Consider the following 22,358-nt stretch of genomic DNA (forward strand, 5'->3'; position numbering starts at 1 on the left):
TTAAAAACTATTTTTCCTTCCAAAAAATTATTTATTTAAAATTTTTACTAGAAAATAAATATGATAACTATTTGCTATGATAGAGATAAGGGAAAAGAATACATAAATTCAATTCATATAAATTAAGATTTAAAATCAAGTCTTTGCTTCGAGTTTCACTATGTGTAATTATGAAGTGTCATGTATAAATTTTTTCTTTTTTTTGTGATGTCATTGTTGTGAGTTTTTTCCGATTATTTCCATTTCTTTATGATTCTACTTGTTAGGGTTTTCTCTAATTATTTTCGATTCTTCGTTATTCTATATACCATTGTAGTTGGTTAACCAAATATTGATATTTGTACTTACAATTTATATTTGTGTTGTGCCTGTATTTATATTGTTTTATGATATTTGAAAATAACAAGAGTTTATTTTTTCTCTAAATTAACCTTGGTTGACTTTGTTTTCAAAATATTACCGTGATGGACATATAAAATTATAAAATTATAAAGAGATTAAAATTAAAAAAATAAATTTCAGGGTCAAAAATATAATATTTCCATTTACCCAAAAGGAGTAAAAATTACCTATTTACAAGCTTACGGTGATTCCACAATAAATAAATTAAACAGATAAAATGCGGAAAAGAAAAACTGATATGGTATTAATTAATAAACAACTTATAATTTTCAGGGGAAAAACGAAATATTATTAATTATTAAATGACTTTTAATTTTGATATAAAAAAGTTAAATAGAAAAATTAACATATAGATAGATAAATAAAAGCAGCTAAAAAGCAAAGGCAAAGTCAAAGAGGCAAAGCTTCCCACCTTTCAAAAGGACCTAAAATCCAACCAATGGGATTTCAATTTCGTCAATCTTCACTTAATTTTCTCTTCTTTCGGTTTTCTCTTTAGCTTTAGGTTTTTCACTACTCTTCTGCTTTTTATATCTGCTCAGCAACAATCAAGCTCTCTTAAAATTCAATCAGGTAGTTCAATTTGTTTTAGTTTTAAGATTGAGTTGAGATTTCGATTTGACTTTTTTGGTTGTTTACTGAGAAAACGTTGGAAAATTGAAGTTTTTTTTTTTGCCTAGAAAGTGATTTTAGGCTGTTAGATTCACTTCGTCTCGGAATTCTTTTTGAGTGTCCTAAAAATTTGTAGCAGAATGTTTAAGTATTATGAACTCTTTATAGTTTATTCCAGAATATATGAGTTGAATTGGTTTTGAATTTTATTGATTGAATTAAAGTGCTTTCAGTTAGGTGGTTATTCGGTGAGGATTACAGCATCATCTCATTTCTTTGTTCTGAACTGTGTTGGGGATTATTAATACTATTACTTTGTTCTAAGCTAATGTACTCTTTATTTTGCTTTTGTTCTTGAATTTGCAGAATCTGTTTGTTGGATATTTTGGTACACAATGATGTGATAAAATCATTAAGTTTTTGTGTGTGAGAAACCTGCGTGACCGTACCGCACATTTTTAGTAGTGTGGGCTTATAAGGATCATATTTATCGAGTAAACCGATGGAAACTACGAGGAGATGGTTCAACAAGTTCAAATCGAAAGACAAGGTAAGGTCTTCTAAGAATAAAGAAGCTGTAGGTAATGCAAAGGAGGGGTCTAAACCACCAACAAGTGAAGAGGCACCATCAGATGTCACCAAACAACGGGTAGCAGCTGCAAAGCAGTATATTGAAGACCATTATAAGAAGCAGATGAAAAGCCTGCAGGAAAGAAAGGAGCGGTATTGGATATTTCCCTGTCTAATAGTTACTGCCATGGTCACATAACTATGATATAGCATGCAGTGTAACTGTGTGCTACACTACAGACTGATGAATGGCTGAATTATCACGTGTCGAGTTATTTTGTAGCAGGTTTCAGTTACAGAAATTTATTCAAAAAAGATTAGTACTTGCATTTCACTCCATATCATCTGCACAATGTAACTTGATAAAGCGTACTTTGTGATTTTAGGAACGCAAGAAAAGTAATGGTAGTTTTGTTTTACAGAATAGGGATGACGTTTCGGGTAATTATGATTTTATGCAGGCGTGATATTCTAGAAAAGAAGTTGGCTGATGCTGAAGTCTCTGAAGAAGAACAGAACAACTTACTTAAGTATTTTGAAAAGAAGGAGAGGGAATACATGCGTATGCAAAGGCATAAGATGGGGGCTGATGATTTTGAGCCATTGACCATGATTGGCAAGGGTGCATTTGGAGAGGTAATTAAATTTGTCACGTTGTACATCATAACATAGGTGTTTCTTTTGCTTTTATTTCTGGTCTTGCTTTAATCTACCTGTCAAAATTAAATGAGCTATGAAGACCTCTAGATCATTATGCTAAAACCTTATATTTAAAATTTCTCCCTACCATCAGAACTTTTTTAACTGAGACAATGGATCTAGGGAACTTCTAGGAAAGCCTTCTACTTATATCTGATTTTGTCGCTTGATTTGCTTGTTACTGATGCTTCTGAACCTAAGTTTTATCTCTCTCCTATGTTTCACCCTTTTGTGTAGTTATCTTCAATCTCAAACATCTTGTTCTCTTTTTGCCAGAATTACTTTTAACGTAACTTTTTCTCATTACAGGTTAGAATCTGTAGGGAGAAGGCAACTGGTCATGTTTATGCTATGAAGAAGCTCAAGAAGTCAGAGATGCTTCGCAGAGGCCAGGTATATGATTTTAAGCCAGCTATGTAGTTTCCTTGATGGGTTTTGCGCCATGATGATAATTTGTTAGTTTGCATTTCTAATGTTCAGGTTGAACATGTGAAAGCTGAGAGAAATCTACTTGCGGAGGTTGACAGTAATTGCATTGTTAAACTATATTGCTCCTTCCAAGATGAAGAGTATCTATATCTCATTATGGAATATTTACCTGGGGAGATATGATGACTTTATTGATGCGGAAGGATATACTAACTGAAGACGAGGCCAGGTTTTATGTTGGAGAAACTGTCCTGGCGATTGAATCAATCCACAAACATAATTATATTCATAGGTGATTCGGCATGATGCTAATCCTTCATACACTGTTATATAACGGTCTTCTTGAGTTTGCATTAAGTGGTGAACCCATTCTATGTCACATGTTGCAGAGACATCAAGCCTGACAACCTACTACTCGATAGAAATGGTCATATGAAATTATCAGATTTTGGATTATGTAAGCCATTAGATTGTAGTAATCTCCAGGAAAAGGATTTTTCTATGGCAAAAAATCTCAGTGGGGCTCTCCAAAGTGATGGACGACCTGCAGCACCAAAACGCACACAACAAGAGCAGTTGCAGCATTGGCAAAGAAACAGAAGGATGCTTGTAAGTGCTTGACTACCACATAAGTATTTTTTTTTCTACCGATAGTAATAGTGGTTGGGTTTACAAAGCAAGAAAGTTCCCAACTTGTTTCTCCTTTATTTTCCATAGTTCAGGCTTGCTTTTATTTTTCAGAGTTTGCAAGACTTATTGCTCATAGTTACTCTTATTGAAATCACAAATGAATGTTGCTTGAACATTTAAATGTTGTGATACTTCAGGCTTATTCTACAGTCGGTACACCTGACTATATTGCTCCAGAGGTTTTGTTGAAGAAAGGATATGGAATGGAATGCGACTGGTTTGTATATGAAACATGATATTTTATTTGTATTTATTATTGTCAGATATGGTTACAATGGTATTTTTTGGATACTTGTCTAGGTGGTCTCTTGGTGCTATCATGTATGAAATGCTTGTTGGATATCCACCCTTTTATTCGGATGAGCCAATGTCAACCTGTCGGAAGGTATGTTTTTACATTAAGTTATTGTGCTGTCATTCGTTTGTGCTATTATTTATACTTCTGTCTATCTTTGAATCTGAACATTGTTTGTAACTAGGTTCCGTATAGCAACTATTTATTTTACTTCGTACTTTCTTTGTTACTGATGACTGGCGTTGTCCTTTTCTCTACATTTTCCAGATAGTGAATTGGAGAACACACTTAAAATTTCCAGAAGAAGCAAAACTATCACCCGAAGCGAAAGATCTTATCAGTAAACTTCTATGTAATGTTGAGCAGAGGCTTGGCACAAAAGGTGCCCATGAAATTAAGGTGTTGTGCGGTGTGTTCTGTTCTAGATTCTTTGATTTTTGTTTTAAAAATAGAATGCAAATTGCTAAATTAACTGGCTCTATCTGTTTTCTTCCAGATTCACCCATGGTTTAAAGGTATTGAATGGGACAAGTTATACCAAATGAAAGCTGCGTTTATTCCCGAAGTCAATGATGAGTTAGATACACAAAACTTTGAGAAGTTTGAAGAGGTAGATTAATGGTACAATTCGTACAAATATGCAAAATGGCCTGTTTAGACATTTCCTTACTACTGTCCTTTTTTTGATACACCAGGCTGACAACCAAATTCCATCTGCAACAAAATCAGGTCCATGGAGAAAGGTCAGGACACATTTTCAATAAAATGTCCTGAACTGAGAACTCAGTGATCATTTCTTAACCAAGTTTGCTAGAAGTTTTCAAAATTAAATGGCTTCAATATTTTGGTGTCTGGTCAGGGATTTCTGCTGGTTCTTTTGTTGCACCTATTCTAATGTTCAATCAAATGAATTCTTTGAAAATCTGCATTTTCCTTTCATATCAGAACCTTAATGTGAAAACTTATCTTGGGGAACACAGCATTGTCGGCACTGTTGGCTTTAATATATATGTTATACTTCATTATGTTAAATTGTTGAAATCAACTTTCTAAAAAAAAAACATATGTAATAATGACTGTCTTTAACTTATAATAGCATGGTTAAGAAGGGATAGTGGATTATATATAATGTTTCTATCGCTCACGAGCCAAAATTATTTAATGATTTTCCGTTGATGCAGATGCTTCCGTCCAAGGATATAAACTTTGTGGGTTACACGTACAAGAACTATGAAATTGTAAATGATAATCAGTTACCTGGCATCGGTATTTTGCTTACTCCTATTTATATTTTTTTTCTTTCGCTGCTTCAGTTTTCGGTGCTCCTTATCTTTCACATCTTCCTCTTCTGGTTGTTATGAACTGAAGATTTATCTCCTGCAAATTTCGAACCTAGCAAGATCTTTGTATTTGACTGGTTCTTATCTCTTCCATCGTGCAGCTGAATTGAAAAAGAAAAGTTCAAAACCCAAGCGACCTTCCATCAAAGCCCTTTTCGGTAAGATGCTATCACTGTTATTATGCTTTTGGTGGTTGCGCTCCGGTTATTGGGTTACGTTTGGCACATCACACGCACCGGATGTTATCAATCAGGTGTTAATCTTGATCTATGTTTTGCAGAGGATGAATCGGCAGCAGCTGCCAGTCAACCTGTCCAAGGGAGCTTTATAAACCTCTTGCCTCCACAAATAGAAGAAGCCCCAGAGAACCGTTCGAGAAAATGAATGCTGCCATATCCTCGTGATAACCTTGTGTTCCCCGGTGCTTAGCGTTTGCTTTTTGCCACATTAACATTTCAAAGTTTTAGGGGCAAAGGTCCCCAAAACAAAGTGGTTTGAGATATGGGATTTGGCTCTTCCTGAGCCAGTTAGGAAATTGTTCTTTTCTGTAAAAATAATATCTGAAAGTAAATATTTTTTTCATATTTGTTGTGTAATTTTTTTCCCTCTCCAAATTATTATGTCAATTGACATAGCTGAAAGAAGTTACTTTATAAGATCCCCATTGTTGTTTTTCATTTTGCATGTAATTATTAGTTACTTGTTCTCAGCTATACCAGTACCGTAACCGTTTGCATTAGTATTGCACTATTTAAACGTAATAATGGTGTTGAATTTTTAGTGTAATTCGGATTTTAGTTTTAATTTTATGAAAGTTAATTATTTATATTATTAGGTTTGAATTTTTATAATTTTGTTAATAGAATAAATTTAGTGATATTGTGATTTATTTTAATTTTGTGTCTAATTTATTGTTAAATACAGTCTGATGGCAGTTTTTAGGATTCCATAATGTATATTTTTTGGAAATGATTTAATCTTAAAAATTAATTTCAAACTTGATTCAAGAACTAAATCGATTGATCCGTAACAAAAGATTATGTGAATTTGTACTAAATCATCAAAAATTATTCAACTAGTTTTATTTTTGAAAACAACCTGAAATGAGGTAAAAATATTATTGTTAGATGTCCACTCGAGTGGCTATTTACCATGCATCATATATTAATGCTTTACAACGCCCATGCTTTTGTAAATTTTATTATATTTCTGTTCTTTTCTCAACACAAAGTTAAGAATAAATTACGCTATAAAACATTTTATTATGTTCAAATTTTGTCAATAAAATAATCACTCTATCAACTAGTTATCTTTTTTATCTGATTTTATTAATTTTGTGATGAAAAGATGTCATTTCAATTCTAAAATTAATATAATATTAAATTTAACTCTCAACATTTATATATTTAATCATGATTTTAAAAAAATTAACCAACATTTATACATTATCTCAATTTAATATATATATCATAACCTTTTTTCCTCTTTCTTTCCCTAACTTCTTTTCTTTATTCTCTTGTATTCTCCTTTCTTATCCTCCATTACTTTCCCAAATCCATCCTCTATGGGGAAGGAGTTTAGAACAAAAAGGAAAATAGAAGATTTTAGAACTGCCACTTCATCACAAAGTCAACGACAACTAACAAAATTAGACAAAAAAAACAAATACAATTTGGATAACTATTTTGTAATTTTTTTAATTAGATGACCAAAAATAAATCTTAAAGCATAATTGTAGCTTACCCAAAAATTAATAAAATTTAAGTCATGAATAAGTATCTTTTGGCTTTGCATCATTGATTCATGTGAATAAAAGGCACCACTTCAGCCATGTAATTATTATATGCTTCTCAACCCCTTTCATGGAGTTATTCTAATAATATTGTTATTTAAAAAGATAAATCATGAACAATACAAAGCAATATCTAGCACCAAAGACAAAACAAGTATCAGATAAGAATATAAATCCGACACATTATGTTATGTAGCATATATATGATAAAGTTATGTCAACTATTGATGCCCTACATGCTCCCTTTTACTCATTAATGCCTACCAAAATGATGATAAAAGGACACTAAACAAACCCTTTTCTCACTTTAAACTGAAGTAGACAAAGTAATAATAATAACAATAATAATAAAAGGAAAAAAGAGAGAACAATGATTAACAACATAGCCCATGTTAAATTTTTAATCATAGCAGCATCCATTTTTCTTAACAGTAAATTACAAACTTAGCCAGTACTTAATACTTATGTTGCGAAAAATGGTCCTTGGTTCGAACCAAAGCCTCGAAGGACTTGAAGAGAACAATACTTCCAATGTAGATGACACATAAAAGCCATAGTGTCTTTGCTATAATATACTTTTCAGGCATTTCTTCTTGTTTGCTTCTAATGAAATAAAAGAAACATCAAGTGTTTTATTACAGCTAGAATAAAAGTTGAAACTTGGAAAATATATGAACAATTTTCCCTAAGGTGAGCATGATATCATTCCTCTCTTTTTTCTTCAATGACAATCTAGAGGGGCATGATACTAGTGAGAATACCTGAAAGGGTGCACAAGGAGATTGTTGCGGTTCTTGATGGAACCGAATTGTGGGCACTGATACACAAGAGTAAACTGTTTGTAGATACCGAAATAGTGCGGAGATCTCCCTCAAGACAAGCAAATCCTTACTAGATGTGTAGTGCTGTTTATTTCCTTTTCCCGCTCCCGATTGTCAAGAACTCAAAGCTCCTAAGGGCATCGTTGCGGCTACTTCTCGTGGCTGCAGTACGAGTAAAAGTTGATGATTTGGATTCAAACCCAGGTTGAACTCTCTGAGTTGTTGACAGGCGACCACTGCTTGAGATCAATCTGCTAGACCGGTTGTCACTAGGCTCACCAGAGGAGTTAGGTCGGCTGCCTGATACAACAGGCCTCTTTGAAGTACTACCATTTCTTGAGGAAGAGTGAGCCCTATCAGAACCAGGTTGCTGAAGGAGAGAGTTTAGAAGAAAATCATTACTTCTGTCGCACATATGCTTAAAGACATTTAAAAGTGTCATTTTCCAAGAAAGAAAATGGTATGCTGGCATTCATAGGAACACAATAGTTGAAATAAACAGAAAAAATGCAGAAGCAGGATTGCTCACCGTGTCTTTGGATGATAGCGCATTGTCGGGAGATCTGTGTCTAGACTGATCACCATGCCCTGATCCATTCCGTCTTGCAAATGCCTCAACAGCACCAGAGAACCTTTCTCGAATCTCTTGACCAACTACAGCAAATCAAGGTCAGAACATGTCAAATTAGGGTGCCTTTTAAATAAAATATTTATGTCGAAAAACTTAATTCACCAGTAAAATTTTCTTATAATCTCAAACCAGGTTCTGAAAAGGAACAGACCTGAAGGCCTTCCGGTTCTTTCAGCAGATACTCCTTGAGGATTTAAACCCGGCTTTGGGCTTGGCTGTTAAAGAATAATACAAAACATAGTATAAGAATCTTAATTAAGAAACAAGTTTAGTTCCATGAAAATCAATGCCAGCATATTAAAGATCACTGACCCGTACTCTTGAGCTAGAGGCAGCCTGTGGATATCTCAGCATGGTCCAATCAAATACGCAGTCAAACTGATAACCTGCATCAATTTGTTGTTAAAATCAATAATTTTGGGAGTTCAAAAAGCATATATAATGGTAAGAAATCTCTAGCAAATTTAAGATGATGAACTAATCCGAAGACTGATTCAATGTTCAAAACAAAAGTGAGGATTAGACTAGCAAGTCAACCTTCTCGAATGAAAAGGTCCCGGAATAGCCTCTTCAGGTATGAATAATCTGGTTTGTCTTCAAACCGTAGTGATCGGCAATAATGGAAGTACGATGTGAACTCAGAAGAATATGATTTGCAAAGGACCTGAAAATGGCATATTACTTGTCAGGCACACAAACCATCTTCAATTTATTCATATAAAAGAATTCACTGGTAATTAAAGCAAGCAAATAATACTACCTCTATGGGGGTAAGCATCTTCTTTTCACTAATTTTGTCGTACTTCTGCTTTTATTACCAGCTTTCAAACCCTGCCATGGAAGGCTGAGACAGAACAACAAACTAAGTTAACAATGTGACTCAATATATAAAAGAATTGTGAAGTATACAACCAGTTATGTGTTCAACCAACCTTCCCCTAAGGAAGTACATAAGCACATAACCAAGAGATTCGAGATCATCCCTCCTGCTTTGCTCTGCGAGTTATGTAAAGCACGGTGAATCATACATAAAGCCAGAACAGTCCAAAGTGACAGGTCTTTGCTGAAAGTAAAACCCATATCAATAAAAATGCAGTAAGTTCACTCACCGACTCCAAGGTGAGTGTTAACACTTGCATATCGAGCTGTTCCTGTAAGATTCTTGTTTTCCCTATTAGAAAAAATGGATAACTTAAAAAGAGAGCCCATGTCCAGTAAGAAGGTTCATAAAGAAGACAAAAATAGTACAAGATGAAGTTAGTATGGCAACATATAAGCTATGCGCTTATGGGAAGAATTGACAATTGATGCTAAAGCTTAATGAAAAATTAAATATCAAAATTTTCTCGAAGTAGTTAATTATGAGGCACTCCAAGTCAAGGATTGAAAATGGATGCCTTAGGCATGCTGATGCACGACAAACATGAACAACGAAAATTTTAACCATCTTCCGTTTGCTAACATAAATAGCCCTTCTGTGATAACTTGTGGGCTTTAAATCTATTATGATGAATTAAGTCAAGCTTAGAGTTCTTTAAGTTGGGTAAGTTGATGAACAATCTCAAAGACAAAACATTAAATCCTACAAGAAAAAACATCATAAGTATTACCTGTATGGTACGTGCTTGTGCGTTTGAAGATCCCTATACTTTTTTGCAAGGCCATAATCAATTACATATACCTATGGTGAAAAGTGGGAAACAACAGAATTAAGCAACATATACTAGGACATCTTTTTTACTCCGACAGTCCTTTTATCTCAAACATAATTTTCAGTTACAGGAAAACAATAGCTATTTGGAGGAAAAATGATATTTCAAATAGAATTTAATACTGTGAAAATCTTATAAGCATGATCTTGAGCCTTATCATCTCTTTACAAATCCATGAAATGCATGTGCCTCTAGATATAGGAAATAAACAGAAAAACGTGCCTGATTTGCTTTGCGCCCTAAACCCATCAAAAAATTATCAGGCTTTATATCACGGTGAAGAAAACCACGAGAGTGCATATACTCAACTCTATTTATCTGAATTACCAACAAGCAAAGAACAAGTATTAGTAAGGCAGCCAATTGACAAGGTTAAAAGTTCCCTGAAAAAAGCAGCATACTTACTAACTGATCTGCCAGCATCAAAACCGTTTTTAAAGAAAACTTCCGGTTGCAATAGTTGAACAAATCTTCAAGGCTTGGTCCAAGAAGATCAATGACCATAATACTGTATTCACCCTCAACTCCAAACCATTTTAAATGAGGAATACCAGCTGCACATAAGAGAAACTACTTACTGACTCCAACTTATGATAATATACAGATAAACATGTGAGAGAGAGTAAACACAACAAAACTGAAAACTCACTCCCTCCTTGAAGAAGCATGTACAGCTTTGACTCATAGTGAAGTTGAGGATGTTTGGTCTTGACAGGTTCCTGGGCAAACAAGGAGAGTACACAGTGATAATTGGTTCAAACTTTCAAGCAATGACAATACTATAAAGTTCAATTAGAATAACAAATGGAAAAAGAAATGATAGAAACATTACTACAATGTAAGAACTCAAGTTCTAGAGAAATTTCTTAAGCACCATCCCTGTATTAGCAGCAAACGTCACTCTCCAATTCTACGACTACTCGAAATAAATCACAGTCAAACAAATTCTTACCTTGACTCCATTTTCACATTACAAAAGTAAACATATAAAGAAACTCTCCATTAATGCTTTGTAGCCAAGTCAACTTGAACTTATTGCATACATCTAAACTCCAACTCAGTGAACTACTTAATAAAAGCAGAAAGTTCACTATTTGGTTTTCTTAGATTTCAATGGCATAAAAGAACTGCTTGGATTTGAACAAACACAGGTGCCACCTGATGGTCCTGATCTCCTTTGACAAGGTAGCTCTACAAACATTAAAATCTAGCGTCAAATATACTAATGAAATTGTTTTACACTCCCTAATCTAAAGCACCAAGCAAGGGCTTAATCTAAAGTACTAGTAATCCAAATGAAACACAAAGAAATACATCACAGAATAATGGAAAACAAAAGCACAATAGTATCGGCTTAATTGACCATATAACACGTCTAGTGATTAACCAATACAATCTTTTAAAAAACTCCACCAAATCCAATGTGTGAGAAATGCAGTAAAACTTCAAAACATTACCAGCTTAACAGCCACTTCCTCTCCACTTTGAACATTAACGCCTGCAAAACAAAAAACACCAAAATCAATGAAACAACTAAAAAGAAGGAAAAAAACAAAAAAAAACAAAAGAAATATGGTTACAATAATACCTAAATAAAGTTCACCAAATGATCCATTCCCGATCTTTCGACCAAGCTTGAATTTTCCGCCAATAATGTGTTCCATGATCTAATCTTAATAAACTTTGCACACTCAACTATATATCACAATAAAGGGAAAGAAAAACACCCTTGCCTCTTATTTCACTAAACTAATATTGACAAATTGACTCACTATCCTTCTCTTTAAACTAGTTCTCAGATCGATCAAAATTATTAACTATCAACTCCAGAGATCAAAACCCAGTTTCTAAAATCCTTATAAAAGCTCCCTTAAAAGAACAAAAAGGCGTTAACCTCTTTAGTGACTAAAAGGATAATAAACAAAAGAAGCAAACTTGACTGAGAAACTACGGAATACCCATTAATCAGTGAACCAAGGCAAACGTTTTGGGACCATCAAGCTGCATTGGGAAAAAGAAAAGAGAAAATTTTAAGGAGATAAACGTTCAGTAGTATAGAAGGGGGAAAAAAGGCTATATTTTGATTGCCCCGGTAAAGGGGAATACGGGAAAAAGAAACCAAAAGGAACGAATTTATGGGCAAAGAATTTAGGGGGGGTGATCAATTGGATCTGGGTTATAAGACAAGGATTTAATTTTCTCGGGAAATTTCTTTTGGACGAAGAAAAAGGAAATACTTTTTTTTTTTGGAGAAAGAAAGAGAAATAAAAATGTTTTGGATGATTGGAGAGGAAGTTCAATGATAAAATTGATATTATATTAGTAGGTGGATTTTAGTATTTTAAAACAAAAATTACTATTTTTTATTATATATTTAAATTTTGATTAAGATTAATAAAATATTACACTAAATATAATAATAAAGTAAATTAATTATAATTATGATCCAATAAAAAATATACATGAGAACCTAACTAATTAGGTATCAACAAGATATTATATTTTTACGAGAAAAATTCGGATTCTAACATTTAATGACGAGATTGTTAAAAAATTTAATCACAAACTTTAAAATAATCAATCTTCAAAACATGTAAGATTCATTGATTTCATAAAATAAAATTTTTAAGACTACTATAGTACTAGTAAAAGGAAAGGTTTATTGTATTGAGCACTCAAATTCGAATCACATCATTCTAGTTGAGTAAACATGTATTCTAAATTTATGTAACATTACATGTGTGCAATATTCGATATATTCTGTTTTTCTTTGTAACAAATTTATTATAATTTTATTTGATTCGACATGTATTGTTCATTATTGTAAAATAATTGTATTTATAATTTTTTTAACACAAAAAAGTTTATTTTATTTTTTAATTGATTGGACACGTATTATTAATTATCGTATCTATGATTATATTTTTAAACTCTTTAATATATAAACATTTGAATTTTCAAAATAAAAAACTAATGTTTGTTGGGTTGATTTTTATACTAGTAGAGTAGTAGTTGTTTTGAGTAGGTGAAACTTTGCAGGCAATAATTATGATAAATTATTTGTTTTTAAATTTGAAAACAAATTGATTGGGTTTTGCTAAGATAATATCTAACCTGTTTTTTAAATAAAAATACATTTTTAATTTATAAAATTATTTGTTGATGGTAATTTCCCAACAAAAAAGAAAGGTATAGGAGATATGGTTGAGAAAGTATATATATATATATATTTCAAGATTGAATAATATTCGTAATTGTAATTATAAATAATACACGACAATGAAACTTAAAATAAAATCCGAATTATAAATCTACATGTGATTTATATTTATATAACGTGAGATTCAAAATTGAGATTACAAATGTCATAAAATATTGAAATTTTTAATATTTAATATTTTAAATATGATTAATAAATATTTTAATTTTTTATTTAATATAATTTTTTTAAGAAAAAATGTTGAATAAAATAAATAAGAAGGTAGAAAATATTAAGTTGATTTTATTTTATTAAAACATTTAAAATAAATTATTTTTCTTTTTAAATGTGATATTTAAAGTTATCATATGTATATTTTATCTAAAATTATCTAAAATAATATAAAATATTATATTAATAAGATTAAAATTTTTAAAAAATTAAAATTAGTATTTATTTTTATCAAACAACATAATTATATTAGTACTTAATTCTTCGATACATAAAATTTCAGTTTATCAAACACATTCTAAGTGTTATTAGCATAGAGAAAGTATAATTTATCTATACTATTATTTACACTCCTTACTGGGATAGTGTCATAAGTCAATCAAACATCAACTTAATTAAAAAAATTACAAAAATGTCCTTTTGTAATTAAAATAAGTTATATTATCTAATGATACTTTAGTCTTTTTAATTTTTAAAAAATCCATAAAAAGTTTGCATGTTGTGAGAATTGAACTCAAGTCAATTGCATGTTATTTTTTTTATGTTCTTTTTAAACAAACCATTATGTTTAAAACACATGGTTTCCATATATACAGACGCGTGTGATAAAATTTCTAATATTAATAATGTTGTTGATTGAGTTGGTGTATAATTTTTTTTTCATTTTGATGTCGTACATATTCTAGATATTATTATTAATTAGTTTTAAATCAAACGTTTCATTATTTATCATATGTTATTTTTAAACACACTTATATATTCAAATTACATAGTTTCCACATATACATGTGTGATAGAATTTCCTTAAAATTTTTATACCCATTACGGAGTAAAAACAATAAAAGCATATTTTAATGATAGGAATGTGACACGAACATTAAAATAATTATAATAAGCAAAACAATACAAAAGAATCTATTGAATTAAGAAGCAAATATCATTGTTTTTAGAATTGGATTGGTAGATTGAATTGGTTAGGTTGGAAAATTTTCATTTAGAAAATAGTTGTCAATAATAACATAAATTTAAAAATTTAGAAAATCAAATCGATTTGTAATATTTATAGTAATAATTTTTTTCTTAAAACGTACCTGTGCTTAGAGCAAAAAGAATTTAAATCATTTCTAACTTTTAACCAAACAATATTTTTTGTTATCCTTCTACCTCAAATTGCGTCAAATGTGGGCTTGAGCAACACAAACCAAACATAGAACAAAAACAATTTAATTACTTTAAGTAGGAAATTAATTCTCTTAAATAGAAATCAGTAGAAATTGTAATTCTCGAAAAATACAATTTATTTAAAAAAATTCACTATTCTCTAGCAAAACAACAATATATGAAACTCGTGTTAATATCTCTATTAGTATCATTTATTTATAGGAAGAGACAGAAAAATCCTAACTGAATAAGACTTAAACAAATAATATTTATTTAATAGAAAAGCACACCTTAGATAAAAAAAAAACATTAGAGTTGTTGCCCCTCAAGCATTAGTCTCTTATGTATTGGATCCAATTAATGTGTTTTCTAAACTTTTGAGTCAGCACTTTATAATTTAATTCAATCTAATATTTGTTTTCTATTTTTCAAAATAAATATTATTGGTTTAATTAATTTAAATAAATTAATTTCTCAATTAAATAATTTTTTCAACCTAATTTTAATTCTGGTAAAGTCATGACAATTTTACCGTAAAAGAATACATGAGAAAATATATTTAATTTTTATTTTCAACGGATTCATAATGACTAATTAATTTAATTTCATTTTCAAACTTCAATTATTTAATTATAATTTTCATTCATTTCTGTTCATTTAATTCTACATGCAATTAATTTTTTATTTTAACGAGCTAGCGAGATGATGTATTGGACATATATAATTAGGGCTCAAATAATTTATAATTTAAGTTTCAACTTTTCGCTTATTAATTATAAACCGATTATGTCGTTTTACTCATTTTCACGTAAAATCGCTTAGTAAAAGTTGATTAACACAATTTCAAGCTTCATATTCTACCATAAAACATCAAAATAAACACATTTCACCTATGGGTATTTTTCTCAATATAAACCTTACGTTAAATTATTACTAGAATAAGCTTAACCAAGTTACCGGGATTTCAAAAATGAAAAGAACTTTAAAAACGTGGCTAAGGAGCACTTACAATCGAGCTTGGGAGTTTGAACAAACCTTAACCATGGCTGCTGCTGGTAGAAACGGTTGAATGAAGAAGATGATAGCTAATGTTCATGTTAGAGTGTGAATTTGATGTTGCTATAGAAGGGAAAAATTATTAGTATGTCATAAAACATAAGGAAATAGGATGAAGTTTAATTTACGAGCCTAGGGAAAAAATGTAATTTTGACAAAGTTTAGGGGTAAAGTTGTAATTTTTCCAAAATATGATTTTGGGTTAATTTGAATAATTTGAGTCCTAAGTAGGCTATATTTGAAACGATAGAGCAAGGAAAAATAGAAATTCAGGCTAAAATCGGAAAATATCAGGTTGTGGATAAAATGGTAAAAATGGCCATTTTCGCATACGAGGTAAGTTCATATGATTTTTAATAATGCAATGTGTAATTTAATGTTATTGCCTTGATATTAAATGAGATGTAAGTTCATGTGTAAATGTTGGTAATATAATTGTCATTTTAAGTAATTTAATGTTATTTATATGATATGATGATTATTATTATGAAATATTATGCTTTGTGGTTATTGTTGAGTAATATGCAAAATTATGTGAATTACTTGATAAATATGAAATGCTACCAAGTATCGGTTCCGACATTCCGTAGAAGACAAAAAGATGTATGATCGAGGAAAATCCCGTTTGAACCTTAGGAATAAATTAGGATACAAGTGACATGTCACTAAGATATTTGAGTTCCGAACTGGTTGAGTTGAGTCTGAGTTCGTGAGATGTAATTAGGCATCCGAACTCGTTGAGTTGAGTCCGAGTTCACTTATGGATGCGCACACCCGAGCTCATTGAGTTGAGTCTGAGTTCACTTATGGGTGGGTTACATGGTAGCTTGGCTACACATATATTCCGCAGGCTATTGAGTTTGTCCAGCTGTGGGCATGGCACTTATGTGCATGCATTCCGTGTATCCGATTATATTCTGAGCGTTCAACGGGTAATTTGGCGAAGTATTTGTTGATGATCTCAATGAGATAGGCCATTGGTGAGTTTGTCTTTGAGTTATGTTACAAGTTGTACAGGTATGTACACTAAACTTATGTGTGATGCCTTGACATGTGATGACCTATGATGTATATAGTATTTGGTGAATATTATGAAAATGACATGATTTGGAATAAGTCCTTGATACTTGATGACATTGAGATTATGGATTTATGCTTATGAAGCATAATTATGTGTTCTTACCATTATGAATGAAATGATATTGTATGGATTTGGTGAATAATAGTAATGAATGAGTAAATTTAGCCTTGGCAGTTTTGGGTTATTACAGTGGAGCAACTTTGGAAATTCACCATAAATTGTGGAAATTGAATTAGGGTCTGAATAAAATATGAGGTTAAATTCCAATGAGTCTAGTTTCAGATAGAAGAAACGGTATATGCAATTGAAATTTATATTATGAGATATTTAAATTGTTGTGAGACAGAGTCTGAATAACTTCGTGATCCCCTGTTTCGATTTGAGAAAATCATTAAAAATTGTATAAATATAATTATGGGTTGTAATTTATATTATTAAAATATTTGATAAGTCTATTCTCTAGAAAGATATATGAGAGCATTATCCAAATTCTGTACTATGAGAAAAATAATTTTTAGTGAAGGTCAAAACTGTTGGACAGCAAAACAGGGGAAAATTTAATGAATAAACTGTACTAATTGGCTAAATCAAAAATTCTGAAAATTTTATGGGAGAAAGATATATGAGTCTAGTTTCAAGGAAAATTAACAAAACTTAATTTGGAGTCTTGTAGTTCCAGATATAAATGAATTAGTAACTGTAACTCGGTAAAACAGCTTAGCCTGAACAAGAGTAAATTGTATAATTATGATGTTTTACCTTAAAAAAAACATGTGGGTAATTGCTTATTAACTTCATATGGACTTACTAAGCGTAAAGCTTACGCCTCCTCTCTACTTCTTCAGTTTTGGCAGGTCGGCTTGGGGTTGGAGATTGTCGGAGGCAAAATCACACTATCAAGCTATCATTTTTGGGAGAATTAATTCAAATATTAAAAATATCAAGTGAGTGACATGTATAGGAAGTTGGTTTGTGATATGTATTATTATTATGACTTTGACCACACGTATCAGTCTGCATTGAGTTATCGTATATGATCATGAGATGTGGTCCTTATCCATTATGGTTTGTAAGTTTAATTAATCATGCCATGTCCTATGTTTTGACGTGATGATATAGTTAGTTTTATTTGTTATGCATGATTGGTAATACATCAGGTAAGTTAAATGCAGACCAGTGGATCATGAGTTAAATGGAAATGAGTAATGTTGCCTTGAATATGGCTGTTTAATGGATAAATTGGTAACTACATTATGATGGTATAAAATGAGAATAAGATTTAGTGTAATGGCCTAAATTCAAGGTTATCGGAACAGTGGTTTCGTAACCACAAATTCGATTTAAAGAGAAATTTATTTTAATATTTTTTCATGAATATTTATATAATAGGAAAATCGTATGAAAATATCGATAAATTTTTTTTATCGATTTAATGGTTAGTTAGAAAAAAGAATTATTGAAGGAATTGAGTAAAAACAAAGTATCGAGACCTTGATCTCGTAAAAATGATTAGGAAATATTTTTATAAATATTTATAAAATGTTAGTGATGTGGTATTAAAATTTCGTTTGAAAAATTTAACGTTTGGGTAGATAATTAAATGAAAAGGACTAAATTGGAAAATGTGTAAAAGTTGCTAGAATGACTAAATAGCTTAAGTGTCTAATGAGAAAAGATTTAAAAGGAAATTAGACCCAAAATTTATTTGGGCTGGACGGGCATGAAATCAACAGGAAAATTAATGATTTAAGGGCAAAATTGGAATATTGAATAATTAACTAAATAAAGATAGGACTAAATAGGAAATATCTAGATTTCTCTTCATTTTTCTTCATTCTCATCAGCCAAAACACCATAGGTGGGGTTCTTTATGCTGGTATTCTATAATTTTTGCACCAAGTGAGTTAATCCTTACCTTTTTCTTATATTTTTTTTGTGTTTTTAAGACTTTTACAACTAGGTCCTACTATTAAATTCATTAGTTTTTGATTTCATGGATGAAATTGAAAGTCACCATGGTTGAGTGCTATAAGCTTATGATGAAATATAATGAAATTGAAGCTTTAATTTGTTTATAAGATGATTTTATTAGGTGATTTCAATAGAAATTGATTTTTAGGATCTAATTGTGAAAATGTTTGGAATTAAAGTCTAGTGCTGAAATTCTGATTCCCAAAGGTTATAAGGTAGTTTAAAGTGATAGAATAATGTGTTAATTGAGAAAAATCAGCTCAATTAAGAGGCTAATTGAGTAGGGACTAAATTATTATTTATTAAAAGCTTAGGGGAAAAATGGTAATAAACAGCTTGCACTAAAACAATTTTGGACAGCAGCAGTAGATTAACTTTGAAAAATCACCATAAATTTTAGAAATCGAATTAGAAGATGAAAAAAACATGTAATTAAAGTTTATTGAGTCTAGTTTCTCATAGAAGAAACGGTGTAAGTAATGGATTTGTAAATCATGAGATATAATAAATTTTGTGAGACAAGGTCAAAATGAATTCAGGTTCCCCTGTTATGAATTTGAAAAATCATAAAAAATTGAATAAAAATAATTAGTGGCTTAAATTTATATTTATAGAATCTTGAATGAGTATATTTTTAATAGAAATAAACGAGAACATCATTTGAATTCTGTATGAAGAGATAATTAATTTTTAGTGAAGAGAGATCAGAACTGTTGGACAGAAGAACAGGGGTGACTTTAAAGAATAAACTGTACTTATTGGATAAACCAAAAATTCTAAAAATTTTATTGTAAGAAGATATGTGAGTCTAGTTTCAGAGAAAATTAGCAGATCCTAATTTTGAGTTCTGTAGCTCAAGATAAAAATAATTTAGTGACTATGACTCAAGTAGACAGCTTTGAATGAACTATAAATAATAGTTGAATTATAGAGAATGTTGCATATGAACATGAAATGTATTAAATTGATAATTAAATTTATTTATTTAGATCCAGAAAATTCAAATACTAAGCTAGATCAAGGAAAAGAAAAAGTTCGGGATCAGTAGATTTGTGTATACGAACAAGTATCGAGGTAAGTTCGTGTAACTTGAATTATATTTTTAAATGCTTGAAATGTATGTTATTGATGTGAATATGATTTGAATGTTCATTGTATGAAAATTGATGAAACATTGATATATTTGATAAAAAGGGGAAGAAATCCTGGTTGAATGAAAGGAAATTTTGATGGATCTCTGAAAAGAAATTGACGGTAAAAAGGATCTAGCCCGGACGGGTGATCCTATCCTGATATAGCCCTCCCGAAGAATACGTGTAAAATGGATTTAGCCCGGATGGGTAATCCGAATCAAGGTCTGAATTTAGCCTGGACTGGTAATTCAGATCCAAGCTCATTAGAGTAATTGTCGTTGCAGGGGATTTCACCTGGACTGGTAATCCTGACAATACTCTATGAGTTTATATTACAGGGGATTTAGCCTGGACTGGTAATCCCGCTGTAAGGATGAGGTTCGCGGGAGTGTACTCTCTAAAATGGAAATGTGCACACATGAATATGAATTGACGGACCCGGAAATTGTACACTAAAAGTGTACCTCTGAAAACCCATCTAAAATTTCAAGAAATTCAACAGGATAAATATGGAAAAATAATAAGGGAATGGAAATCATGGTATTGATGAGTTCATCAATTATGGTATATATATTATTGACACATAAAAATTATTGTACTAACTTGAATGTTGAGTTTGTGCATGTTAGGGTAATAATGCATTGAATTGATATATGAATGTTTATTGCATTGTATTGAAAATATTAGGTAAGTATAATTCTTGTTACATGAGCTTACTAAGCACAAAGTGCTTACCCTATTTCCTTTTTGCCTGTTTTGTTGTGTTAAAAGCTCGGAGGTCGGATTTGGTCGGTCACACTATCAACTTCAAGATTTCGGTATATCAAGAAACTTTATTTTGGAAATCAATGGCCTGTATAAGCTAATAAAGTAAATGTTAACGTGAAATGAATGTAAAGTTAGCCATTAGTATGGTTAGCAAACCTGGTTTTGGTATGTGATGATGTTATCTTATAAATATGCGTTAATCTATATGCGTTAATCTATCTTGAAAATATGTTGAATTGGATTGGTTGATGTGGATTGTTTTTGGTTTAAAATTGCAGGGAATGTTAGATATCTATAAAGGGGTTATATTGAGTTAAAAAAAAATTTAATTCGTAAACTCCGGTAATACCTCGTACCTTATTCTGGCAATGAATACGGGTAGGGGGTATTACATTTAACATGTCTAGTTCTAGTTAATGTAAGAATGTATATTATATACAGGATGGTAAGCAAATATGTTTAAAGTGAATGACAAGTTATTGCATGATTATAGATGCGTAAGTGCTCATTTATGCCACGTTTTATGTCTTTAAATATGAGTCTATGCATGTGTTCAAAAAGTTTTGAATTAAATGAAATTTTATGGCTCAGTTTTCGTCTATGTGTATGGTTAAGTCTGGTAATGCCTCGTACCCCTGTTCCGGCCTTGGATACGGGTAAAGGGTGTTGCAATAAGTTTATTTAATCACATAGTCATTCCATTATAATATTATTGTGACTGAGCTCGCTTAATTACATATCATCACGAAAGCTACTCAATAAATGCTTGTCCAATAACCTTTTCATAAATGTATTACCTACCCTCATAGGATATTTTTAATCTTTTTGGAATGAATTAGTTCTCCTAATATAATCATATTTTATCTTATGGTAATCATTATATCTTCCTTCATGAAAATTCAATTACTATAAAATAATAATCAAGTCGTTTATCACAAAGACAAACAACCCGTAACCACATTTACTTTTCATCTGTCATGTAATGTCAATTAGAGGATATCATTTACTCTTTAGTTGGACTATGAATTTCACTATTGTGAATGATGCTACATGTTGCAGATGTCATATATCCAACATACCAACTTTCGATTCCTTATCTATTTGAACTCAGTTTTTTACTTGAATCAAAATATACGAGCAACGCATATATAGTTCATCATCCACTCAAGATTAAAGTATGTTGCATTATGAATGTTGCATGTGAATAAATCCATAAATGGATCTAGAATCTATTCTACTTGGGTCATGTTTGATGTATTGTCAGCCCAATCAGCCATATCTATATCTCTATCTTTAAGGAATCATTCGCTTCGATACTCAAGATAAAACATCTCTCCAATTGGACTCAATAGATGACATATTAGTCTTTCAACCAATTTGCTCATTTTCAATTAGACTAAGGATATGTTTAGGTTCATATACTAAAATAAGTTGTCTTTCTGTATTATGATCCGACACGTAATATTGTTTAGTATTAATTAAATCTTAGATAATTGATGAGCCGATTTTTACTTCCATTTTGCTCTGTGTGCAAAAACATTAAAGACAATATATAAAGGGCGTAAATGTAATTAATGGATAATTTATTAAATCAATTTATTCAAAAAATACAAATATACTTAATTGAAAATATTACACCAAGGTCATTAGATCCCAACAGGTTGTACCATGAATTGGTCTAGGTATTGATCCAAAACAAGGGTTTGAATTGATTAACTCATGAACCGACATGAAATATTGAACCAAACTAAAAAATTGATTGAGT

General features: G+C 31.0%; 2 pseudogenes; one reads left to right on the forward strand and one right to left on the reverse strand.

Annotated features, from left to right (window-relative positions):
• The first annotated feature begins 751 nt into the window (after window positions 1-751).
• On the forward strand, window positions 752-5,714 carry LOC121214912 (serine/threonine-protein kinase tricornered-like; annotated as a pseudogene).
• Window positions 5,715-7,221: 1,507 nt separating this feature from the next.
• Window positions 7,222-12,283, reverse strand: LOC121214913 (casein kinase 1-like protein 10; annotated as a pseudogene).
• Between the last annotated feature and the right edge of the window lie 10,075 nt (window positions 12,284-22,358).

Source organism: Gossypium hirsutum, chromosome A02, assembly GCF_007990345.1.
Source record: "Gossypium hirsutum isolate 1008001.06 chromosome A02, Gossypium_hirsutum_v2.1, whole genome shotgun sequence".
Taxonomy (NCBI): domain Eukaryota; kingdom Viridiplantae; phylum Streptophyta; class Magnoliopsida; order Malvales; family Malvaceae; genus Gossypium; species Gossypium hirsutum.